This window comes from Oryzias latipes, chromosome 20 (assembly GCF_053564925.1).
Source record: "Oryzias latipes strain Hd-rR chromosome 20, Olatipes_Hd-rR_3.1".
NCBI classification, from domain to species: domain Eukaryota; kingdom Metazoa; phylum Chordata; class Actinopteri; order Beloniformes; family Adrianichthyidae; genus Oryzias; species Oryzias latipes.
The window spans coordinates 3000205-3014258 of NC_136256.1; positions in this window are offsets into that span (position 1 = coordinate 3000205).

Here is a 14054-nt window from a genome sequence, read left to right on the forward strand (position 1 = left end):
GAGGTTATATAGCTTTGAGAAACTAAAGTGTAGATTTGTATAAACCCCTTTTTGTCGTATTTTTTCTTTTATTTATTTGTTACATTTAGTGTGTGTGGGGAGGGAGAGGGGAAGAATGTGAGGGGGGGGGGGGGTGGAAGAGAGTAAAAGGAAGAAAGGTGAAAAGGTTGGGGATCCAAGCACTGATTTAAATAAGTTATTATTTTAAGCTGTAACAATTATAACAGATCTGCTGGAAAGACAAATATTACATCAAAGGTGAAAATCTGACACTAAGATGAGCGAAAAATATTTGTCCATCAATACACTGTGGGTAAGGAGGAGGGATGAAGCAGACAGGGAGCAGTGTGGCAGTGTGCACGTGCACGTGGGGGTGGAGATACATGCATGCTGCCGAAGTGAACCGTGTGTTCATAAGGGGAACCAGATCCTACCCAGCCAGACCAGCCAGACCAGGAGAGGGGAGGAGAGCCCCCCAGGCCAGGAGCCCCCCCAGCATCCGGACCCAGGCAGCCCGGGAGGGGGGGAAGAGGGGATCGCCCACCCCACCAGCCAGGCACAGAGAAGGCATTGGGGGGGCCCCCACAGAGGCATAAGCGAACCCAGTGTCCGGCCCCTGGGCCACAGGACAGGAGCGCTTAGCCGTACCAGGCGGCAGCCATGGGGGCCACCGGGCGCTGGACACCGAGACAAGGGCCAAGGACGAAGCCAGGGCCCCCAGAAACCATGAGCCGCCCACCACCCGACCGGCGCCCCGTCTCCGCAAGCCAGCCCAGGCACGCGACCCGAGTAACCCAGGGATCGCCACGCACCCACAGCCACCCCCCATAACCCTACAACCCTACACACTACAACCCCCCCCCCCCGCCATAACATCTGAGCCCCCCTCCCCAACCCTCTCAGTGCCCTCCTCTCTCTGTGATGGGGAGGGAAAGCCCCAGAGGGTCCCAGTGAGCCAGCCCCCAGGTCCGTCCCACCCATGCACTCACGCACACATACTCACAATCATCTGGTTACCCTCCCCTCCCCCCGCCGCCACGCAGTAACCCCCCACCAGCCGGCCGACCCCCAGCGCTGTATGCCCGACCATTCCCGCAGCCGACAGGCCACCCATAAGCCCGGCCGCCCCGTGAGGACCAGGCGGGTGAAGACCGGCCGACCCCACCCATGTATGGAAGTGTGGGAGTGCTGTGTGTGTGCTGCAGGTAAAATAGGAGGTCTCCAGTGTGGGGGGCCCCACCGCTGCCAAGCCGCAGAGCCCCCCACTCCGAGGTCCCTCTGTGAATGGTGTGTATTTGCTGTGTGTGCTGCTAGCATGCAGTGTGTGTGTCTAAAGTGGAAGTTAAAATTGTGGAGGGGGCCAGCGAAAGGTGAGCACGGATGTTTCACCGTGCCCCCCCCCCCCCCCCCCCCCCCCCACCAGACCCTCCCCACAAGGCCTTAGATGAATCAGAGTGTCTAATATGCAAATAAAAAGCGGGGTGGAGGGCGGGTGCCAACGCAAACCCAGAGAGGGGCATCCCCAGTGAGCCCCGCCAGCATATCCCTCCCATCCAGTTCCCGGAGCCCTATGTGCCTGTGTGCAATATTTGTTTGGGTGAGAGCGGGGAGGAGCAGGCGGATGGGCACAACCGGGGGAGAAGGCTCCCCCGAGCGACCGGCCCCCCAGCCGGCTGCGGTAGTCGCCCCCCCTCCCAGAGAGGCCAGGCAGCCAGGAAGCGGCACCCAGCCGCAGTTGGAGGCCAGAGCCTCGTGGCGCCGAGAGACAGCCAGCAAGGACGGGTCCCGGTGCCAGAACGGAGGGGCAGGGGGTCCAGCCCCACCATTCATACCCCCTGGCCTCCTTAAGGACTAGCACACCGCCCCCCCAGCCCCCCCCCCCCCCCCCCCCCCCCCAAAAAAAAAAAAAAAAAAAAAACAGAAAAAAACTAACCCCAAAATAAATTAAATAATAATAGTAGAATAAATAATAATAATAATAATAATAAAATAAACCCACCCAAGTGAACCCCTTAACCCTTGCTGTGAATGCGGCGTCGACCCCGACGGGCCAGGCCACGCGCCAACTACCGGCCACGGTAGACGACCCCAGGCCCCAGAACCCCAAGCCCCCCCCCCCCCCCCCCCCCCCCAGGCCCCCGCCACGGCGACCAGCCACCCAGCACGGCACCTGGCCGCCGTTCCCGGTCAGCCGCACTGCCTACCCCGCGCCCAGAAGGCACCCGCCCAGGAACCCCTGCCAAGTTGCCGGCAGAGTGCGCGCCCCCACCACCACCCCACCCGGGCAACCAGAGCCCCGAGCCGGGAGAACGGCAGGCCCGGCAGAACCCACCCCCCCAAACCTACCCCGGCCCACCCAACCAGCAAGGACCCGGCTCAACCCATCACCATCCCACCCCTACTAGGTGATGTGACTAACCAGCTGGAGCCAGGGAGAGTCTGAAGCCAACAGGTTTTTTGTGGAGGACATTATCTCTAAACTAATATGCTCTGACATGACGTTTCTGTAGTGGTTGATGCTAAGATTATTTTTAGATTTCCAGTTTAGGAGGATAGTTTTCTTTGCGATACATACAGCGGTGAGAACCATATAGGCCTTGTTGGATTCCATGTTGATGTTATTCAGGTCACCTAATAAGCAGAATTTGGGGCAAGCAGGAACCTTATGATTAAACCAGATTGATAAATCCTCACAAACCTTACGCCAGAATGATTGGACAGGTGAACAGAACCACAGGGCATGCAAATAGTCGTCTATGTTGTTACCTATGCACTGTGTGCATATAGCAGACTGATTGAGACCCATTTTAAATAACCTCTGTCCGGTGTAGTGAGTTCTGTGGAGAATCTTGTATTGAATAAGTTGCAGATTAGGGCTTTTGGTCATATCAAAGGCATTCAAACAGATCTGTAGCCAAAATTGATCACTAGAATTCAATGATAGCTCAGATTCCCATTTTGTCATGGGTAAGTAAATGGTTTCATCTATGTCTGATAGCATCTTATCAATTTTGGAGGTGAGTTTGGGATTTTTAAGGTCCATGAAATGTGTTACTGTAAGGGGAGGTCTAGGTCTATTTGGGTCAGGCAGTATTTAGAGCTTATAGCTGATTTAAGCTGCTGATATTCTAGAAATTTGTTTATATTAATTCCATAGGTTGAGGATAACGTTGAGAGGGACATCAATGTTCTATTCTGAATTATATGCTGGAACTGCTGGATTCCTTTGTTCTTCCATGAAGCAAAATGAATCATGTTTTTGTTAATCAAAATGTCAGGGTTGTTACAAATGGGGGTAAGTTTACATGGAAATAATGTGAGGTTGTTCTTTTGAGAAAATCCCACCAGGCTGTTAGAGATGAGCTGATGTTAAAACTTCTGAAGCAATTGTGTTGTTTAATTTTAGAACTGAAGAAAGGTAAATTAGAAATATCTAGGTTATCACAGAGATTTTGTTCTATGTCTAGCCAGGATTCGTCTAGCACACCAGAATTCAGCCATTTTTGTACATAACACAATCTGTTCGCGGAGTAGTAGTCCTGGAAGTCTGGAAGGCCTAGTCCTCCTCTATCTTTAGGTTTTTTAATAGTTTTTAAACTGATCCGTGGGGGTTTACCTTCCCAGAGGTATTGGTAAATGAATGAGTCCAATGATTTGAACCAAGTAGTTGGAGGTTTGGAAGGAATCTTTGAAAACAGGTAGTTAATTTTTGGGAGAATCGTCATTTTTATGGTTGCAACTCTCCCGATTAGAGAAATGGGTAGAGTTTTCCATCTAGTGAGATCAGCCTCGGTTGTTTTAAGTAGTTGGGTGTGGTTTAGCTTGAATAGATCAGAAAGCCTAGAGGAGATATTTATACCTAAGTACTTTATGTTGCCTGTTTGTATTTTAATAGATAACGGATTTAGATAATTGCAATTGATTGGTAGAATTGTGCTTTTAGACCAGTTTATGGAGTATTCTGAAACTGAGGAAAATCTATTAATTAGGGAGATGGTTTGGCAGATGGAAAATTGTTAATTTGGAGTAAATAGTAAAACATCATCTGCATAAAGACTTATTTTGTGTTCTAAATTTTTGGTTTGAATGCCTTCAATGTCTCGACTTTGTCATGGTGCCTCTGTCAGCTCTCCTCCCCCTCCCCTCTCTGCTTGGCCTCTGATTCATCCCAGCTGCGTCCACTCATCTCATCACCCTACCTGACCTACTTAAGGAGCCTCAAGACCAGGATTCAACGCCAGATCGTTGCCCCTGATGGTGCTAGTCTGGTCTCTCTCTCAGTCTTCTCATGCCAAGTATCTTGTCCTTGTCTCACGTACGTTTCCCTGTCTCCAGGACCTTCATGCCCACGAGTGGACGCCTCGAATCAAGTGATTACCAAGCAGAACTTCACCGGAAGCCACCTATCTCGTCACGGAGCCTCAGCCACGTTCAAAACCATAGCCGAACCTCCAGCCACGCCAAGAACCGCAGCCGACCCGAAGCCACGTCGGAAGCCGCAGCCGTACATCAAAGTCTCGCTCCGGAATTTCGGCGGCCTCCCAACTTCGCCGTCCTCCTGCCACAGCAAACTACGTCACCCTCTGGAACAATAAACTCGTTTACTTACTTCCATTCACCTCCTGTCCTCTTTCCGGGTTCCAGCATCTGGGTCTGCCAAGTTAGCGAGTCATGACAGAACGATCTGGCCAAACACCCGACCCAGCTGACCCGGAGGGACTCCGCCTCGCCGTAACCCAGCAGGGAATCATGCTAGGACGTCAAGCTGACGCTCTAACCCAGATGGCATCAGCTCAGCAGGACTTATTTCGCCGTTTAGACGGTATGACACAAACTCTGATTGCATTAACTGGACAACATGCTAACTCTGCTACAGTTTCAGCCATACCATCTTCCGGCAATATCTCCGCTTCCGCTTCCGCTTCCGGTTTCGCTGACGCACCGGAAAACTTCCGACTACAACCGGAACTGTTTTCAGGTGACGTCGAAGCCTGCGGCGGTTTTCTATTGCAATGTCAACTCATATTCCAACAAGCCCCCAGGTACTATCACACGGACCACAGCAAAATCACTCTCATCATTAATTCACTTAGAAGCAAAGCCCTACAGTGGGCTCCACCCTTTATCTCGGCTAATCCCATCTCTCACCTTAGTTATGACCGTTTCCTAACTGAGTTTCGTCTGATTTTTGATCAGCCCCGTAAACAGGAAGAGGCTACAAAATGCCTCATAAATTTGAAACAACGTAACCGAACTGTCAGTGAACACGTCATAGATTTCCGTATCCTGGCAGTTGAAGCTGGCTGGCCAGACGTGGCGTTAAAAGGCATTTTTTATCAGTCACTGAACGAGTCCATAAAAGATCATTTGTGTACCCAACCTGAAGCTAATACGTTTGAAGATCTCGTCACAGCAGCTCTCAGATCCGACATCCGGCTCAGAGAACGTGAAAATGAACGTCCACAGAACTCAAAGAAATCTACCACCAACACAAGCTTCTCTACCGCCACGTTCCAGTCGCCTCCCCGAACAAATTTTAATCCAACCTCCAAAACACCGGAGGAACCTATGCAAATAGGTCATTCAACATTGTCAGCGGAGGATCGACAACGACGCAGGAATGAAGGTTCATGTTTCTATTGCGGGGCTCAAGGACACTTAGTTTCTCAGTGCCCTTTGCGTTTAAACTCCCGAACCCCCCGCTAAGCGACAGGTCGCGGGGGGAAGAAGCTATCACCCATTCAACCATGAGTTTCCTTTATATTCCTGTCAAGATTGTTAGTACGAACAAAATTCATTTTTCGAAGGCCCTTATTGATTCCGGAGCAGAACAGAGCCTGATAGATCATGAGCTGGTTAACAAACTTTGCCTTCCCACAGAACCGTTGGATACCCCTGTCGAGGCCTCTGGCCTAGGAGGTCAACACCTCTCCAGGATAACACATCGCACCAAACCTGTTCAACTGCTTACGTCCGGTAACCACCGGGAAAAGATACAATTTTTTATCACTCAATCTACTCACACTCGTATTGTTTTAGGCTTTTCATGGCTTAAACGTCATAACCCCCAGTTCAATTGGTGTCTAGGTCAGATCACTAACTGGAGTGCCTATTGTCTGGCTAACTGTCTTTCGTCCGCTATACCTACCACTCCCCATCATCCCACTGTGCAGTCTAGTGAAGTTAATTTAGGAAAGATCCCTGCATGTTATCATGACCTTCAAGATGTTTTTTGTAAGACTAGAGCTAACGCACTACCTCCCCATCGTCCCTACGATTGTGCGATTAACTTAGTGCCTGGCTCCACACTACCTAAGGGGAGATTATTCAACCTTTCCGGACCAGAAAAGCTCTCAATGGAAAGCTACATACAGGAGGCGCTCTCCCTGGGTCATATCCGCCCCTCCTCCTCCCCAATGGGAGCAGGGTTTTTCTTCGTGGAAAAAAAGGATAAATCACTTCGTCCCTGTATTGATTATCGGGAACTCAACCAAATAACTATCAAGGATAAGTACTCTCTGCCTCTAATCACCTCTGTATTTGATTCTGTTCAGGAAGCACGCATCTTCACCAAACTGGATCTGCGCAATGCCTATCACTTGGTGCGTGTCAAAGAAGGGGACGAGTGGAAGACGGCATTCAACACCCCCCTGGGGCACTATGAATACCTTGTAATGCCTTTTGGGTTGACCAACGCCCCTGCCATCTTCCAGAGACTCGTGAATGACGTCCTCAGAGACTTTCTGAACCGGTTTGTTTTCGTCTATTTGGACGACATTCCCATCTATTCCAGCAACCAAACTCAGCATGAGCAACATGTTCGTCAGGTACTCACTAGATTATTGGAAAACCAACTGTTTGTCAAATCTGAAAAATGTGAATTTCATGTGGGAACCGTCCAGTTTTTGGGGTACATCATAGAGGCTGGTCGTATACGACCCGACCCCTCCAAGATTGAGGCAGTGTCTAAATGGGAGCCCCCTAACAATCGGAAGAAACTGCAACAATTCCTTGGGTTTGCCAATTTCTATAGACGTTTTATCAGAAATTATAGCAGCATAGCTGCTCCTCTCACCCGCCTGACTTCCACTAACATCAACTTTCAGTGGACCCCTGAGGCTCAACGGGCTTTTGATCACCTTAAGGAACTATTTGTCACTGCTCCCATATTGATTCAACCGGACGCCTCACGCCAGTTTATAGTTGAGGTGGATGCCTCGGACTCCGGGGTCGGAGCCGTCTTGTCCCAGAAGGAGCAAAAGTCAGGTAAACTCAAACCCTGTGCCTTTTTCCCTAAGAAATTGTCAGCAGCAGAACAGAACTACGACGTGGGTAACCATGAACTGTTGGCTATAAAACTGGCTCTGGAGGAGTGGCGGCACTGGCTGGAGGGGGCGGAACAACCTTTCATCGTTTGGACTGATCATAAGAATCTGGCTTACTTGAGAATGGCTAAAAGACTTAACTCACGGCAGGCTCGGTGGTGCTTGTTCTTTGATAGATTCCGTTTTACCATCACCTATCGACCCGGAACCCGGAATATCAAGCCCGATGCCCTCTCCCGTAAATATTGCTCCACAGAAAACCTGTATTGTGGGCGCCCTCACCTGGGATATTGAAAATCGAGTCCTCCAAGCTCAAGGTGAGGAACTCGATCATCCCCCATGTCCTAATGGTACCCTGTTTGTACCTACCGCCCTCAGGTCAGACGTCATTTCCTGGGGACACACCTCTCGAGTATCCTGTCATGGCGGCGCGTGGAGAACTCTCAATCTCCTCCGCAGAAGATTTTTCTGGCCTTCAATGGAGAAGGATGTTCGTGAGTTTGTGGCTGCCTGTACCACCTGCGCCCGCTCTAAAGCTTCCCATTCCGCTCCTGCCGGATTATTGCAACCCCTTCCGATCCCCAGCCGTCCCTGGTCCCATATTGCTTTGGACTTTGTCACTGGTTTGCCTCCCTCCCAGGGTAATTCCGTCTCACCTCCGGTTTTCACCCCCAGTCCAACGGCCAGGCGGAGAGGGCCAACCAGGAACTGGAGGCAGCTCTACGTTGCCTGGCGGCGCAGAATGAGAAGGACTGGTCCCAGTATCTAGTGTGGATAGAGTATGCTCATAACACCCATCCATCCTCTGCTACTGGGGTGTCACCTTTTCAGGCCGCCCTCGGGTACTCACCACCTCTGTTTCCGTCCCAGGAATTCGACTTGGCAGTGCCTTCGGTCCAACAACATCTCCAGCGTTGCCATCGCGTCTGGTGCCAAACCAGAGATGCTCTCCTCCGCACCAAGGAGAGCAACTGCCGCATCGCCAATCGACGCAGGGTGGTGGGGCCCGCTTACCAGCCTGGTCAGAGGGTATGGCTCTCTACGCGCAATATACCCATTCAAGCCCACTCCCGGAAGCTGGCTCCGCGGTTCATCGGACCCTACACTATTGAACGGATCATTAATCCTACCTGTGTCCGCCTTCGCCTTCCTCGAGCGCTTAAGGTACACCCCTCTTTCCACATCTCCCAGATCAAACCCGTTCAGGACAGTCCTCTGTGCCCGCCGTCCGCTTCCCCACCACCCGCCCGGGTCATCGACGGTGGCTCTGCCTACACTGTCAGCCGCGTCCTGGACATCCGGCGGCGGGGTCGCGGGCACCAGTTCCTGGTTGATTGGGAGGGTTATGGTCCTGAGGAGCGATCTTGGATATCCCGCTCTCTCATCCTGGACCCGTCCCTCATCGAGGATTTCTTCCGGGCCCATCCTGATCGCCGTCCTGGACCGCCCGGAGGCGGTCGTTGAGGGGGGGGTACTGTCATGGTGCCTCTGTCAGCTCTCCTCCCCCTCCCCTCTCTGCTTGGCCTCTGATTCATCCCAGCTGCGTCCACTCATCTCATCACCCTACCTGACCTACTTAAGGAGCCTCAAGACCAGGATTCAACGCCAGATCGTTGCCCCTGATGGTGCTAGTCTGGTCTCTCTCTCAGTCTTCTCATGCCAAGTATCTTGTCCTTGTCTCACGTACGTTTCCCTGTCTCCAGGACCTTCATGCCCACGAGTGGACGCCTCGAATCAAGTGATTACCAAGCAGAACTTCACCGGAAGCCACCTATCTCGTCACGGAGCCTCAGCCACGTTCAAAACCATAGCCGAACCTCCAGCCACGTCAAGTACCGCAGCCGACCCGAAGCAGAGTCGGAAGCCGCAGCCGTACATCAAAGTCTCGCTCCGGAATTTCGGCAGCCTCCCAACTTCGCCGTCCTCCTGCCACAGCAAACTACGTCACCCTCTGGAACAATAAACTCGTTTACTTACTTCCATTCACCTCCTGTCCTCTTTCCGGGTTCCAGCATCTGGGTCTGCCAAGTTAGTGAGTCATGACAGACTTTGCCTAATTGCAGCAGCTAGAGGTTCAATAAATAGGGCAAATAAAGACGGAGATAGTGGACAGCCTTGTCTGGTTCCTCTTTGTAAATTAAAGCTTGGAGATGTTTGATCATTTGTTCTGATACGAGCATTAGGAGAGGCATATAGTATTTTAATCCAGTTAATAAATGATTTTCCAAAGCCAAATTTGTTCAGGGTGGCTATTAAAAATTTCCAGTTGACCCAATCAAATGCCTTTTCAGCGTCCAGTGACAAAATGGTTGCTTCTCGGTTGTTGATGGTTATATAATCTATGAGGTTGATTAATATGCGCATGTTGGTAGATGAATGTCTACCTTTTATAAAACCTGTTTGGTCAGGATGTATGAGAGAGGGAACTACCTTCTCCAGCCTTCCTGCTAAGGCTTTGCAGATTATTTTAAGATCTGCATTAATCAGCGATATGGGTCGATAGCTGGATGGTGATGTGGGATCTTTTCCAGGTTTCAGAAGTAAGATAATATTAGCAGAATTCATATTTGGAGGTAGATAATTGTTGTCCTTAATTTCTATTGTCATTCTGAGAAAAATGGGAGCTAAGATTTGCCAAAACTCTTTATAAAATTCTGCTGGGAAGCCGTCTGGTCCTGGGGCTTTTTTATTAGGCATGTTGGTTAATGCTTTATGTAGCTCTTCTTTAGTAAGAGGGGACTCCAGGGCTGTGATTTGTTCCTCTGTTGGTCTAGGCAAATCTATGCTATTGAGAAAACTATTAATGTCATTGTCAGAAGGATTAATTTGGGATGAGTAGAGAGATTGGTAAAAGTTTTTAAAAACAGAATTTATTGCAGCTGGATCATGTCCAATCCACTAGTTTAGAGTTTTCTTTTCTTTTTTTGTGGGATGAGAAGGCGATTATTTTTCCTCTCATGACTGCTTTCCCATCCTCCCATAAAAGGCACGAGGAAATACCTGGGTGGTCATTATTTTGAAGATGTGAGGACCATTCTTTAGCAAAGAAATCTATAAAGTTAGAGTCTCTTAGCAACAATGAATTGAACCTCCAGCTCCTTAATGAAGACGGTGATGTTTTGTTTTTAAGAGTCAGGGAAACTGGTGCGTGGTCGCTGATAGTAATGGGGTGGATCTGTGCTTCCGTAGCTATGCTCAACAAGGAGCTGTTAACCAAGAAATAATCTAGCCTGGAGTATGATTGATGAACTGTGGAAAAAGGTATAAGCTCTTTTTGTGGGGTGGAATAAACGCCAAATATCACAAAGACCAAGATCCTCCATGTACTGTTTAACAGTGTTTGTGGATTGCCAGATTCTAAGATTTCATGTGTTATTTAGCCTATCCATCTCTGGATCTAAACACATGTTGAGGTCACCTGCAATGATTAGCGATTTGTCTGTATGTTCAGATAGCGCAGAGAAGAAGGAATGAAAGAATGAAGGGTCATCTACATTGGGGGCGTACACATTAGCTAAACACAGCTGCATATTTTAAGTGGAAAGAGTGACTATTATAAATCTTCCTTCTGGGTCTATGACTGTACTAGTTTCTGTGAATTTAATTTCCTTATTTATCATAATTGTTACTCCTCTCTGTCTAGAATTATAACAGGCTGAATATACGTTGGGAAAATCTGCTGTGGCGAGAATATTCACCAAGGAATTAGACATATGAGTTTCTTGAAGAAACGCAAAATCAGTTTTGAGATCTTTTAATTTGCTCATTATTTTCAGTCTCTTCTCTCTGGTTCCAGCTCCTTGCACATTCCAAGTAACTAACCTTAGGGTGGACATGTTGCTGTTGAGGTGAATGCTAGAAACTGTATGTTAAGCACTAGAATTTGAAGTTGGAAAATTACCAGAAATAATTACTGAGGGTCAAATGTGTGCTGAACACATCTGTATGCTTTCATTTGTTCACAGTACGAATAATTTATATACAACAAGAGTGTTCTATCTATCTTTGAAGAAATGTTCTCTGTAGGACAAATATGATCTTGTGTGTATTTTATAAGCTGTTAGCTGCTGTTGGATGAAAGGTGAAATATTTAGTTCTGTCATTGTAAATCTGACTCCAGAGGATTCAGTGCCACACCAGCCATCAACCTCACCGCACGTCACTGGTTCAGAGAAAGACTCAGCCAGAACAAGAAATAAAACAGACTTTAGTTTTACTCACCTCCTCTGGTTAAAACACAGACATCCATCAGGAAAAACAAAACACTAAAAAGTTTGTTCATCATCAAAGTTGTCTGAAAAATAAAAACTCCCACAACTCAAATCCTGAAACCAACTTTTCTGATAGTCGGCTCTAATAAAAACAATCACTTTGCCTGAAGAACATTTCTCATCCACAAACTGAAAGTACATGAAACATCAGTAATGTGACAGTGGACTGAAGAGAGCAACAAAAGACGACTTCCTGTTTCTGAGACGCTTTATTTTTGTTTCAGTTTTCTTTTTTTTCAGACTTCAGACTTGTTTTTGAAGACACAGCAAACAGTCTCATGCTTGTGGCTGTGAACGGTAACTTTTGTCTTCCCTCCTCGGTTTAGCAGGACGGTGAGAACAGAACAGATTTGTCCAATCAAATGCAGCTTGAAGGCCTCCAGAATTGTTCCTGTTCTGAAAAAATCTCCTCTCACCTTAATGGACCTGTGGCTCTAAAACTGGAAATCATAAAGACCCTGGAGTTTGAAACTGCATCTGGATCAACGTGATCATTAATACATGAAAAATAGAACCAAACACTGGATCTTAGGCTGATCAATCAGTATCAGATCATGCACTGAGCTGGGATCAAAATCATCTCTATGGCCTAGAATTTCACATCTTTGGATCAGGATTAAAGTGATCCGGATTACCAAATTCCCTGATCCAAGTCCACGGATCAAAAATTGTTATATTGGTATTTCAAAACGTTGCTGTATCAGATCAAATTTTCTTAGATCTGTTGGGATGGAGATTTCCAGATCCATCCAGCTCACAGGATCAGAGACAAGAAAACCTGGAAAAGGGCGGAGCTTTCTCCAACAATGAGGAAGTCTCTGCATGACTTTAGCAACCAAACGTGAGACTAGTATATACCCCCCACCTTACACAGAATTGATAAGGCCCCCCAGGATAAGAGGCAAACTTGTTATCAGCTTAACCCTTGTGCTATCTTAGAATACCCCACCCTTACATTGACGTGTTCTCCCTACCATGACAAAGGTGGATAAAGGTGGAAAGATTTCATGTAATCCATGGACACCAGTGAAGATCACAAATCATTGAAGAAAAAAGGTTCAGAGCACTGTTTAGTGGGTCTAGATGACCCCACTCCCAATGTTAAAGTGCCTAAGAAAGCACAAGGTTACAAAACTAAGTCCGGGCCTGTTTTTCTAAACTAGTTCTGCTGTGGAACCATCCTGGATGAATGAGAGTCTACAGATTTACTTGGTAGTTCTGCATTCATTCCAAAAAGCTATTTCTGTTTTGGGAGACAGGGTCCAATGTGACCACCATCCTCCTGGTATGTGCATGAGTGTTCATAAGCTAAGGGGGTGCCATTAAAATTCGTAGAGTGGGGGCAAAACAGACGCCTCCATCCTCCAACATTGGCATCCGATCACCCAAAAACGCCCTCCCAAGGGCCCTGCATGTGTGAAAGTGTGAATCATGTTTGTCGATATTTAGTGTATGAGCTAAAAAGAGGTGGTTCTTAAGTGTCTAAAGCAATGAAGATATTGGGGAGGGGAGGCCTTTTTTAATGTATCTAATTTATTTTACCTTTATTCCCCTTTTCCCTTTAAATTCATTTATTTTGTTCATTTTATTTAATATTTATGACAGATGTTAGTGTAAAGAGGAATAATAGTCAGTTGGAACCCTGACTTTCAGCCCCTCTCCGAATCAAACACACCAGGTTGAGTGGGTAGCGTGGCAGTGGCGCCATGGAGCTCACCAGCCCCCATCTCCAGCCACCCAAATCCATGCGGCTACAGAGGAGCCAGGCTAGACACGTCCCCCAGGACGCAGACCCAGGGTCCCCCACCCAGAGCCTCTGGGAACCAATGGGAACCCTGGTCCTCAGACCCTGAAGACCCCCAACAATCACCAAGGAACCCCCACCGAGGGAGGCTGACGACCCTACCCCCGCTTATTATGGGGGACCAGAGGGACTGTGTCATGATTTCGAGGAACGGAAACAGACCCAGATGCTGTAACTTTTGCTTATGCGTCAGAGCATTAATGAGCAGCGATACGCTCAAATTGAGGAGGCATCAGCCTTAGCGTGGGGATGGGAGAGGTTTTAAGTTGTTCTCTTTGGAAAAGTTATTGCATGGTGACAGATGACATACCTTTAGTCCCACTGATAGGTTCAAAGATATTGGAAGAGCTGCCACCCCGCATGTAATGGTTACGCATGAGACTGAGGTTCTCTTTTACAACCTCTCATATGGCAGGCAAAAACATCACAACTGTCAGAAGGAGGAGGTATTGGAAAACCCAAGGACGAGCACACAGAGGGTAAGATAAATGCAGCTAAGGTGGTAATCGTTCCGATGATACTGCCCAATGCAGAGGGGAGTCTGTGACGGAAACATATCGAATTACATAAATGCCAAAAATTGAAAGGGCGTAAAGACAACTAAGCGGGCGTATTTAGAAACTGAGTGAGTGAACCTTAAAACTGTGATGGCGC